This window comes from Manis javanica, chromosome 4 (genome assembly GCF_040802235.1).
Source record: "Manis javanica isolate MJ-LG chromosome 4, MJ_LKY, whole genome shotgun sequence".
Classification (NCBI taxonomy): Eukaryota; Metazoa; Chordata; class Mammalia; order Pholidota; family Manidae; genus Manis; species Manis javanica.
The window spans coordinates 22,732,565-22,742,579 of NC_133159.1; the positions used below are offsets into that span (position 1 = coordinate 22,732,565).

The following is a 10,015-nucleotide window of genomic DNA, read 5'->3' on the forward strand; positions in this document are numbered from 1 at the left end:
GAGCAGAGTTTAAATTATGCTCCATGGTTCCCATTCTAGAAATAGGGGAATGCAAGGCACATTTTATTCATTTATTTTAAAAATAGATTGCTTCCCTGCAGGGAAGTAAGCAGAAGAAATAGAAATCATCCCTCCTCTCACTCAGAGAGGTGCCTCCTTGGGGTCATGTGGTACATGCAAGGGTTGGTCCTGTGTCATGAAATTCCTGTGTCACAAAGTGTGCTTCACAAGCATGGCTTTGCTGGCTGCATAATATTCCATCATGTGGACAAACTATTTCACATCACTATCCCCTACTGGACAATCCATTTCCAAACACTGGAGTCAGCATCCTTGCATGTGAGCTGAATGCTAAGCCCTGATTATGTTTCCTGATGGTAGAATTGCTGGCTTGAACGTGTGGTCATTTGAAGATTTCTTTTCACACATGTTGTGAAATTTACACTGTATACTTACAAGCTGGGTATCAGGGCCTTTGAACTGCTAATTTAATCAGTGTGGTGGATAAAGAAATAAGCTCATTATAGAAAAGGCCTTTGTACAGCTTCTCATCCCTGGATAATAACTGACTAGTGCTTCTTGGGTGGACAGTAGTGGTGTGTGTGCGTGTGTGTGTGTGTGTGTGTGTGCATAGAATGCACATATGTGTACAACACCTCACCCATGTGCATGGCACATTTCTCAGCTACCATTTCACTCAAACTGTCTTGCAAGCTACCCAGGGTGTGTATTGTCATTCCAATTTTACAGATGAAGAAACTGAGGCTCAGAGGGCATATGTTGTATAGTAAAAGGACATGAGCAGACACAGCTGGTGCTGGGTAAGCTTGACCATCTCATGAGCCTCAATCTTCTTCTATGGCGATATGGGATAGAGACACCTGCCTCAGAGGATAGGATGAAACAGGAGGGCAATTGGAAAGTGTCTGGTATGATGTAGACACACAGTTGTTACCTAAACAGTATTTGTGGTCACTCTAAGGAAAGTCACTTGTCAAGCTCACAGAGCCAGAATTGAATGCTCATCACCTGACCACAAGTCAAATGCATATTCTGGGCACCGCCTGCATTTGAACCACTTGCCTGAACTGAGGAGGGAGGTTTGGAATTAGTCTGTGCATGGGGTTATCATTGCTGGGTCCCTAGAAGCGTGCCCTGCTATGAACCCAAAGGCTACAGGGTCCCCCATCTGAACCAACTTTAAGAATAATACAGCTAGTAAAGGTGAATGGCTATCAGTTTGTGGTCCACTAGGTCTGGGAGATCTTCCTCATGTTGAGCTAAACCCCCAGCCTGTGTCAGTGTCCTCTCAGCCTGGTATCTGGGCATCCACCCTCACCACTCAAAGCCCTGGCCAAAGGAACCAGGCCAGGTCTGCTGATAACAGGGCCAGAAGAATCGCTGCCTCCCCAGGCATGTCTCTGAGAAAGTTATTCCAACTGCCATGCCAGACCATCCTTGGAAATGGATGGCTTCTCTTTAATGCTGTCTTAAGATTTGGGCCACTCCTTAATCTGCTGCAGTGTCATTAAGAGGCAAAATGTTTGCTCCATGGAGCTCCTGATGGCCTTTAGAAACTGCAAGTTAAATACTAACCAGGAGAGCTGCTCAGGGCTTAACCCTCCCCTTCCCAGCACCGCCCGGCCTCAGCCGCCTGGGTCTACAGATCCCTGGTCTGGACTCCAGGGAGGGAGTGCTGGGCCCCCTTTGCAGGCTCTCCTCAGCCTGAGGGCAGAGGGAGGAGAAAGGAGAAGAGAGATCCCTGAGGCTCTCATTAAGGTGCTGTAGAGAGAGGAACCCTATTACTGAGCAACGCTGGGAGCCCAGCACTGTGCTGGGGCTGCACACACACGCACGCACGCATACACGCACACATGCACAGTACTGGAGCCAGCCTCCCAGCACAAGGGTGTGGGCTCACCTGATCCACCCCTTCCCACTGCCCTGCTTTTGCACATGCAGTCCCCCTTCCTCCCATGCCTTCCCTCCCCTCCTCTATCCAAATCCTACCCAGTCCAAGCCCTGCCTCCTCCAGGAAGTCGTCCCTGATGTCCGACAGCCAGACCCCCAGTGGCTCCACCCAGCTGGCCCTCTGGTTGTTCAATTTCCCACCGCAGTTTTAGATTTTGCTGCCATGAGCATGAGCTCATTTCATTATCTCACCAGGTTAATCAATACTTACTGGGCACTGACTGGGAGCCAGGCGCTGTGGAGGCCACAGACAGGATGGGAACAAATGCCCACTGAGCACCTGCCCATGCCCCTCCCTGTGTCTGCTGGGAGCCCAGGTAGGGTCCCTGAGAGGCTCCTCACCTGTTGGGAGGATAAGGAACCTGAGGCCCAGAGACAGGAGGAAGCTGTCAGGTCCCGCAGTGAGTCTGTGGCTGGGACTCAAGTTGGGCCAGACTCCAAATCCACCCGCCTTCCCACTCCCTGCCTGGGAACTCCTCAAGGCCCCTCAGCTGGGGACTGGTCCTTTAGCCTGGAGCCTTGTGGTCATGCAAGAGGGGCTCAGGTAACCATAGCTGTGCAGGGAGGGGTGGGACAGAGCACAGCAAGACAGGGACCATGTGTCACCCATCAGGAACATGCAGGGCCCTTAGGTTATACGTGTGACACACAATGCCCTGATGACACCCCTCAGTGACAGGCAGGGTCCTTAGGTCACCCCAGGGACATGGAGGGCTCTGTACCCATCAGTGACACAGAGGCCCTCCACCCCTCACCCCTCAGTGACACACAAGATGCTTATGTCACCCCTCAATGACCTGCTCACCACCTCTGTTTACTCTAAACCCAGCCTCCAGGCTGACCTCCCCCCAGGGACAGAGGCCCCTCTGCCACCCACTTCCCTGCCCTGTCCCCAGGGCCCAGCTCTAGCTGGGAAGCCTCAGGGCATGCATCAACCCACCTTTAGCTACTGGCTCCAGATGTTCTTCTCTCTGCTTCCCTCTCCAGCTAAATTCTGAGTAATATTCAAGGAACAGATGGTGGCTGCTGGTCCTGGGCAGTGAGGGGGCGAAGCCCGGCCCTGGGACTGGCGCTGGGCAGTAAATCCCTTCCCGTGGAGCTGGTGACGACGTGCCCAGCATGGAAGGTGGGTGCATGAGCGTCAGTGCATGGGGGTGGTACAGCCCTCAGTGCTCCGGGCCCTGGACCTGCGCCCTGGGGCAGAGCAGGGCAGCTGGGGGGAGTTCCCGGTTTGCTGAGGGAGGCCTCCATGATGAGGAGCGGCACCTCATGGCCTCCCCTGGGCTGCCTCCGCAGACATCCTATTCTCAGTCAGCCTAGATTTGAAAGGAGGGAGAGGCTGAGAGAGAGAAAATTCCAAGCTGCAACAGACAAAGGTGCCCCCACCCACCCACCCAGATCAGTTAGAACTCTTACTGTTATAGGCAGGGAAACTGAGGCTCTGAGAAGGAGTCTGGTGTTCATACAGCAAGTTAGTGCAAGAGTTGGTACTAACTAGGACTCCTGACCATCAGTATATCTGTGTGTGTGTGTGTGTGTGTGTGTGTGTGTGTGTGTGTGTGTGTGTTGTGCACACATGCCCACCCATGTGTACAGTAGGCCTTATTAGGTGTGTATGTGACTGTCTTACATTGTGTGTTTACCAGTCTCAGGGCACACATGTGAAGGTCACAAAGACATATGTGTGCCTTTGTCCTGAGTATGTGTGCCTATGTGTGACAAGGCCTGATGGGAATGGTGGCTCTCACTGAGAGTGAGGACAGATCACATGGGTGCCAGTCTCAGGTCCACTGTATGCCCAGCCCATCCTGGCTGAAGTGTGACCCTTTGCCCCTGCCAATGCCCACACCCCACCCACCCCACAGAATTTCTGGTTCTTGTCTGGTGGCATCAATTGCTTCTATTTTGTCTCTAGATTATGAAACAAATATTAAATTTAAACTGTTTGCAGGGAGGTAATTTTTCCTAATCACTCACCCTGCTGCACACATCTCTATTACTTGATTGCATCTAATTCGATTAATTGACTGGAGAGTGATTTCTTTTCTCTGAGAATACAAACTACAGAGAGGGGGCACCAGTGGGGGCCCAGTGGCCCCCTGGCCCCAACAATCCCTCCCAGGGCCGTGCCTGGGAGGAGGGGCCGTCCTAGCCTCCCTCTGGCCCCCACTCTCTGTGTCCCTCTCCTTGTCACTGGCCCTTTCTGTCACCCAGCCCCTCTCAGTGTCTCCGTCTCCACTTCTGTCCACAGCTCTCTCCCGGTTTGGGCTTCTGTGGTCCCAGATGTGTTCTGACTGTGGGGACCAGCCTCCCGGGCCCCCTTCTCTCTGCCAGCAGATGAGCTGGGCTTCCCCCACGTCACTGGGAAGTGAGCTTCCTTCCCTGGGAAGAGGGGGAGAGAGGCATGATGTGATTTGCTCAAGGTCGCCCTCCAGGGCAGCTGGGGGTTGAGGTGTGGGGCTCCTGTAGCTGGTTGTCAGCCTGAGCGCCCACAGAGGGTGGTCTGCGGGGCTCAGGGAGGCTCTGGCTGGAAGAACAGGGTCTGGGCAATTCTGGGGCGGCAGGGCCAGTGTGTTGGGGCAGAGGGTGGCTGCAGGGTCTGGCCGTCCCCTTCTCCCAGGGCCCAGGCAGGGCACTGCACCCTCTGGGGCCTGTGGCAGAGATTCTCTGGCCCTGGGCCCTGCTCCTTCCCCGAGTCCTGGCCCCAGGTCAGGACCCCACTCCCTTCTGTTGCCTGAGCTGGAAAGCTGGGCCAGCCCTGGGCTGCTGCCTCCCTGCAGCCCCTGTCCTGGGGGTCTCCCACCCCTGCCCCCCTTGCTGTCACTCCCCTGCCTCTGTCCCCTGTCCACAGTGTCCCCACCTGATCCATAGCACCATCCCTCCTCAAACACTGTACAGCCTCCCTGGTGTCCTAGACCCAGGCCCCCTCCAGTGCAAAGGCCACAGCTCATATGAACATCCCAGGCCCCCTCTCAAAGACCTTCCATGGCTCCCCATGGCTCTGAGGACTAAAATCCCAAAATTCAATAGACTACAGGGCCCCCGAGAACTGGCCACAGGGACCTCCCCAGCCCCACAGCCCGTCTCTCCCGATCACACAGACCCCCAGACCCAGCTGTGTGCAGGCCCTTCTGGAGTTGGTGCATCTTACCGGAAGGCCCTTTCCAGCTCTCCTGCTGCTGACACATGCTTTCTTCACAGCTTTGCTCAGTGGTCACTACACACGGCTGGTGGGTTCTGAGCATTCATTTGTTCCAGACTATAGGTGCTATATGAGAATCTCATTTAATCTCCCAACAGCCCTGTGGGGATAATTCTTACACCCATTTTGCAGAAGAGGAAATTGAGGCTCAGAGACATGCAGCACCTGGTCAATGTCACCAGACTGGAAAATGGTAGAATGGGGATTGAGTAATTGCCTGGTAATTTGCACCATGTCCACTCCCCCAGTCCCACCCACGCTGTCCCCAGGCTAGGGGCCCCTCCTCACACTTTGTGATCCCCTGTACAAGCACTTGCCTGCTTCCCCATTTCCCACTGGGTCTTGGCTATGAGCTCCCAGTGGCCACCCAGGGTCTCAGCTGATCCCCAGACCCAGCCTGGGACCAGTATGTGGTAGATGCTTGGCCAGGGCCTGCTGCTCAAGGAGTGGAGGGCAACAGCCCCACTGGCTGCTGGGGACTCCTCCTTCTCACGCCCTCCCCTCCTTCCACCCCATTCCTCAGTAGCAAAGCCTTTAAACCAGAAACAATTTTACAGTTCATTTGAGTTAATCACAGCTGCTCTTTCTGGAAACCATCTTCCCCAAATTGTCTGTAGAGAGGCATTCAGCCTGCCTAGCAGCCCCCTTCCCCACCCTCCATCACAAAACCCTGAAATTACAGAAGGTGGCAGGATGTGGGAGGGGTTGGGACCTCAGAATACAAGTCAGCTGTCAACATATGCCTGGGGGTGCAGGGACAAGCAGAGGGATGGGAGGGGGTGGCAGTTCTCACCCCCATGGGGCCCACCATACAAGCAAGAGGCCGACTTTAAACAAGTCATCACCCAAGTGATGAATTGTGATAAGGTGATCGTGCAGAAGTCTAATACCACTAACTAGGCCACCCTGGTAACTTGATGAACCTCCTGGAGCCTCAGCTTCCTCACCTGTGCCACGGAGACCCTCGTGGCTTCTTTCTCATGGAGTGCTGTGTGGATCCAGGAAGATATATAAAGCCCTTAGCCTAAACCCTAGGACTTGATGGGTATTTAATATGCATTAAGGGCCATATTCCTCTGCTAGGGCTGCCATAGCAAACTACCACAGCCCGGATGGCTGGATGGCTTAAACAATAGAAATTTATTTTCACACCTTTCTGGAGGCTAGAACTCCAAGATCAAAATTCAACAGATTTTATTTCTTCTGAGGCTTCTTTCCTTGCTTGGCTTATAAGCAGTCACCTTCCCTTGGTGTCTCCATATAGTCTTTCACCTGCATGTGTGTGTCCTAATCTCCTCTTCTCATAAGGACACCAGTCATATCAGATCAGGGCCCACCTTTATGACCTCATTTTAACCTAGTTATCTCTTTAAAGATCCTATCGCCAAATACAGTCATATTCTGAGGACTGGGGGTTAGGACCTCAACATATGAATTGGCAGGGTCAAAAGAAGATGCAATTCAACCCATAACAGTATGTATCCAAGAGAATTTAGTGCATATATCTGCAAATCACTTATCTGTAAGTGTTCATAGAAACTCTATTTGTAATAATCAAAAAAGAAAATAACCCAAATGTCCATCTGTGAGAGCATGACAGAGAAATGCGGTAGACTAATAAAAATAGAACTTGGCAGCATTTTTAAAAAATGAACAAACTACTAATATACACAGTATTACAGACATGGTCAGGAAAAACAGACAAAAAACCTCATGATATCATTAATATGAATTAATCTATAGTATAGAAGTCAAAACAAGAGATATCTCTTGGGGTTGGGACATTAACTAGAAAAAGGAACAAAGAAACTTTCTGGGTACCATTGAAGTTCCACATCTCAGTCTGGGTGGTGGTTCCATGGGTGTATACACTTACAAAAATTCATAGAGATTATCTCTACCAACTTTTGCTGTGCAGAAAATTACAAATTAGGTGGTATGTATCTAACAACCATGTATCTAGCTCACAGTTTTATTGGTTCTCTGTGCAATTGATCAGGTCTAAGCTAGCTCAACTTTTCTCTGATTCTGACTCTCACGGGTCTGAGGTTGGCTAGTATTGTGGATAGCAGCTAACTGATCTAGAATGGCTTCGCTCATACATCTACATCTGGTGGAGGGCAAGCTATCAGATGGAGTCCTCCATTCTCCTCTATCTAGGCTCTTATATTCCAGAAGGCTAACTCAGATTCATTCCCATGTCTCCAAGTACAGGAAGAGAGCGAATGCCCCTATGAGCAAATATTTTTAGGCCTCTGTTTACTGCCTGCTGGTGCTCCCATTGGCCAAAACGAATCCATTGACCAATGCAGGTTGAAGAGATGAAGAAACAGACTTCCATTCTTGATGGGAGAATCTGAAACGCTACATCACAAGAGTGTGGATACAGAGAGGGAAATAATTTATGGTTATTTTTACAATCTACCAAATGTACAGTTAAGATTTGTGCATTTTACAAAATGCAAGTTATATTTTAATATGATAAACGAAAAAAGATATAAGGGCTGGAGCAGATTATTACCAAAGGTAGTTTTGGCCCCAATATTCCTTATAGACTTCCCTGTATTCCATTCCAACTAACTTCTTCCTAAATAGAATCAAAATTCTGTAAAGATAAGGGTGTTACAAGATATGTGTGTGTGTGTATGTGTGTGTGTATCTGTATCTGTATCTGTGTCTATGTCTGTGTCTGTGTGTCTGTGTCTGTGTCTGTGTATAGATGGAGAATAACTTGCAGCCTCATTCAGGTTTCGCTCAGGTGGGATGGAGATGAGATTGTCATGGGACCAAGTGGTGAGGAGCTGGGCTAGGGAACTCAGGCTGAGAAATGGACTGGAAAGAGCAACATTCTGGATCAGCTAGTATAGCATGTGACTGATTTTCAGCACCTCGGAGAGTTCTGATGACAGCTGCAGGGCCCTCCTCTCCAGAATCCTGGGACCACTCATATACTCCTCTGTCTTCTAGGTGGAATTATCTACTTATTAAAGGAAACTCACTCTTGGAAACTGTACATTGTTGCCAGAAGCAAGGGCATGGGCTCTGGAACCAGACTACCTGAGTTCAAGTCCTGGCTGCATCCCACAAGCTGTGTGACTTCGGGGAAGTCACAATTCATCTAACCTCTGTGCCATGGCTGCCTTGTCTGTCAAATGAGGGAAATGATGGTAGTGACCTCATAGGATTATAGTGAAGACTGGATCAAAATAAGGAAGATAAAGAGTTTAATGTAATGACTGACACATGGTAAGTACTAAAATGTTAGCTAGTATAATTGTCTCATTAGCATTATTATCCCTAAAGGCTTTATTTTTACGTAAGTTGGAAAGGATCCAGAAGGCTTCCATGACCCCAGATGTCTTGACAAACTTGTTGTATGACTTTAGATAAGCTATATAATTTACTAGCCTCCATTCCCATTCTGTAAAATGAAGCTATTTGCTTTTCCCACAGTATTGGATTTTATCTCTTTACTAAAAGAATGTATTCATACATCACTTGGTGAAATAAATGAGACAATAAAACAATAAGTTAGATTTTAAAAGATATTGGGCTACATGACATTTATGGTTCCTATAAGCCCTATCTCTGTTCTGGGTCTTGGATTCAGGACTTAGGGATAGACAGAGTCAGGCGTGGAGGTTAAATGAGTGGAGAAAGTGAGGATGGCATCACGGATGGGCTGGGAGAGAGCCCCAACTCTAAAGAATGGTCAAAAGGAATGCATTGAGCATCTCAAGACTTGTAGCTCTTATATTATGCAGCCCCCACACCTGCCCGACTTATGCTCAGGCTCTCGCTTTGGCCCCTCTGAGCCCTGATACGCAGGCGCTCCCCACCCTTTCACATTGCTTTGGCCGTGCTGGCATTGTTTCAGCTTCTTGACTTGACCACAGCCCTTCTCTCCACAGAACCTTCTCACACGCTGCACCCTTTGCCAGGATATGCCATATCATTCAGTCTTACAACTGAAGTGAAAAAAAAAACAACTGAAGCCAGTTTTTTGAAACACAATAAATAAAAAGAATAAAAAGAGGGATTAGTTGGTTCAGTCACCCGACAAATCCAGGAGTTGATAGCTACAGGCATGGCTGGATCCAGAGATGCAAACGATACCATTTTGGTCAGAATATCATCTCTTTATTGCCATCATTTACAGACTCTCTTTCCCCTTCAGGTGAAAGAATACTGGTATATTTCCCCTTATATAATGAATACTGGTAGTGTCAGGCTTTGTCACACTGGCTACATACTCCTCGTTTCTGATAGTTTTAACAGTCTCTGGTATGATTCTCATTGGCCTGGATTGAGTCATGGCCCACTCCTGAAACAACTACTGTAGCCAAGGGGTGAAGTTAACTGAATGGCCATCCCTGGGTGGCAAGAGCCAGGACGGGTCAGCCCAGCTGGATGGACTGAGAGTGGTCAGGGAGTTGTTTTCAAAGGGAAATTGAGGGTAGTCTTACCAGAAAAGGAGGGATGGATGTGGGGCCGGAAGGGCGTAGAAACCCACTACACACTCTTCTTGACTCATTCTTGATCTCAGCATAAGTGGCTCTTCTTCAGAAACGACTCCCCTGACTCTTGACATGTCAGGACCCACCAATCCTTTTCCTTTGCTTTTCAGCTGTTACTATTCTCACAGCTAAAATGTAGTGCTAAATATGCACTAAATGAGTACTAAGTATCTATTAAGTGTCTTAGACCTATTAGTGAATATAATTCTCCTAACATCCCTATAAGGTAGGTATGTTTTAATATCAATTATATAGACAAGTAAATGGAGGTCTAGAGAGGTTAAGCAACTTTCCCAAGGGTGCACAGCCAGGAGATGGCAGAGGT

At 49.3% G+C, this 10,015-nt stretch overlaps 1 long non-coding RNA gene across 1 annotated transcript in view; it reads left to right on the plus strand.

Annotated features, from left to right (window-relative positions):
* Positions 1-8,826, plus strand: part of LOC140848661 (uncharacterized) — a 30,982-nt gene extending 22,156 nt beyond the window's left edge. Inside the window, exons 3-4 of the long non-coding RNA XR_012129755.1 lie at positions 2,959-3,097; positions 8,141-8,826. This is a non-coding gene — a long non-coding RNA (uncharacterized lncRNA). The remainder of the gene's footprint in view (positions 1-2,958; positions 3,098-8,140) is intronic.
* The last annotated feature ends 1,189 nt before the right edge of the window (positions 8,827-10,015 follow it).